Source organism: Penaeus monodon, chromosome 14, assembly GCF_015228065.2.
Source record: "Penaeus monodon isolate SGIC_2016 chromosome 14, NSTDA_Pmon_1, whole genome shotgun sequence".
In the NCBI taxonomy this organism is placed as follows: domain Eukaryota; kingdom Metazoa; phylum Arthropoda; class Malacostraca; order Decapoda; family Penaeidae; genus Penaeus; species Penaeus monodon.
Genome location: NC_051399.1, coordinates 1,631,890 through 1,634,389, shown reverse-complemented (window position 1 = coordinate 1,634,389; position 2,500 = coordinate 1,631,890). Strand labels below are relative to the sequence as shown.

At 32.8% G+C, this 2,500-nt stretch overlaps 1 protein-coding gene across 1 annotated transcript in view; it reads left to right on the top strand.

Annotated features, from left to right (window-relative positions):
- LOC119581227 (acetylcholine receptor subunit alpha-like) overlaps positions 1–2,385 on the top strand; it is a 145,218-nt gene extending 142,833 nt beyond the window's left edge. Inside the window, exon 13 of the mRNA XM_037929624.1 lies at positions 1–2,385. This exon is cut by the window's left edge and continues 265 nt beyond it. The gene's annotated coding sequence lies outside the window, so the exon portion shown is untranslated.
- Positions 2,386–2,500: the final 115 nt, after the last annotated feature.

Sequence of the window (2,500 nt, the reverse complement as noted above, 5' to 3'; positions counted from 1 at the left end):
TCAGACTCAGAAAAAAATATGACAAAGTTTGTAAGGAAAGGCAACTTAATTTTTTTTATTGAGCATAAGTTTGTGAAGTCATAATGGTTTCAAAGAGTTGAAAACAGAAAGTTTGAATCATTATGAGACATCATGAAAAATAGATGGTTAGACAGAAGTTACATAAGGTCTTATGTAATTTTTTATGATAAGCATGTGTTATTAAACATGTGGAATGTAATTTGCTCATATAACCAATCTAGTGAGACAGTGACTCTCGTGTACCAGTTTTGTAAGAAAATAGAAATCTTCAATCATAACCTGATGTTCGCTATGAATAAATTAAAAATCCAGCATAGCCACAACGATACGAAAAGCTCAAAGAAGATAATACTCAAGCATTCAGACGTTTTTGGTTTAAGTTTCAATTAATCCTGGCTATGTGCTGGCACTGGCATCCTCTGTTTTTACCTCTGCACAAGGACCCTTACAGAGATCATTGCTCAACTGCTTAAAAATGGAGCAGCCATTGTATGAAGTTTGCTTTGATAACTTATGGAAAAGATGTGTAGATCATAAAAAACAGTGAAGACAATGATAAATTGATCCTAGCAGTGACAGTTTATAAATCAAGGAAAAGGACATTTCAAATTTTGAAAAGAATGAAAGCAGAATTGGAGATGCAGCTGCTTTTCAGAGGAAAGCAGATTTTCTTCTTTCCAGGGTAAGTTTCTTGCATGGCAAATTTTACTCCTAAAGGTTCTGTTGTGAGTTTTTCAAGAAACCTTGGTCTCCTAAGCAATGGAAATATGTAAGGGCAAGAAATCAGTACCGGTAACTTTTTCACTTATGTATGTTTGTGAGATGTACGTATTTTATAATTATGTTCTACCATTTGTATACTGTAAATACAAATTACTCCAAGAAATGTAGGTATAGATGAGAGGAGATTCTGAATTAGTCAAGGAAAATTCCCTTGATCAGATGGATATTGTATGCTCTTTTCATGACTTTTGGCTGCCTCACCCAGAATATAACTGTCCAGTCTCTGAGAACTATTGGGTATCCATCTGAATAAGATATATATCTTATTCTAAAGGAAAGGAGTGAATTGTAAATATTGTAATGTAGCAATACTGGTGCATACATGTTGGTGCCAAGAAAACTTGCAAGACTTGTAATAGGTGGGCACTGAATGGGTTTTACCAAAGGTGAAGATATTTTTCTGAAAGTATGTCCCATTTTGAGATAGTATATACTGCATGAAAATTTAGGATTGCATAATGGTTTACTTTAGACAAGTCAGTTAGAAGCAAATTATAGAGAAATGTATAATTTGTTGCTGCAAGTGTTCTTTCTTCTAAAAGCACAATATCAGTGTTCCTGGTAAAGACAGTATTGTCCATGACAAAAAAAAGTAACAGTAGAGATTACTTGAAATGTATAATTTTGCTTGTAACTGTCTTTTAAAATTCTTTTTCCAGTAAAATTATATTTGTAATTCTTAGCAATATGATGAACTGAGGCACAAGAAATCCAAATGTTATTAGAAATAGATAACAGAATTTTTGCTTTAAGGGTTTTCTAACTATAACAAAATACATATCTGTTATTCATAAACTCTATTTTCTTGCATTGTAAAGCCTTATTTGATATTTCTCACTAATTTGATGGTTTGTGATTAGCCTTCATAAATCATATATCATGTACCATACTAAATTATTGGATTTCAGAGCTACAATGAGTAAATTATTCAAATTTATGTCTTTGTATTCCATTTATATACTACCATGAACCATTCTGCTATTTTGTTTAGGTCTGAGGTATTGTTTAGGTCTGAGGTAAAAGCATTGACTTTTCTGAAGGATAGAATGAAATACTCTTTAAAGCATCTATTTTATCTTGTAATAATGCATATGTAATTGTTAGGAAAATGCAGAATCATTTTATGATTTGAGCTGAGTCTATTAACCCAACAGTGCCCGTTAATCACACTGTCTATTGCCATTTTCTTTTGTGAATTCCGTTTGCACCTCGACGGCTGCACAAGTGCTCAGCATCAGGGAGCCAATTGGTAAACCTATGTCCCCTCAGCTGATTTCCCCTTTTCTTGAGCTTTGGGAAAATATTTTTTCCTAAAACTATAATTGAGGAAAAGGGTAAACAGGTGAGTTAGATAGCATTAGTAATTGACTCCTTGGTCAAGTACGTGTGGAGTCATCTATGTGTAGGACAATCAATAAACAAAAAGATACAGTGGAAATGGCATGTGTTCTTGCCATCCTGGCAACAATGGGTTAACACAAGGATAATCAGTATTGTGATATGCTTGGGAAAAACTTATAGATTTGAAACCCTAGTTGATGAGTGGAACACTAGCTAAGAATATACATCAAAATACATTTACCAAATGGTTTGATTTTTGTACCACTACTTATCCTTCAAAAATAAAAACTACAAAAGTAAATAGATAAAAGGACCAATGTGAGTATTTAGATGCTTTTGTGTTTTGTAAAGATTT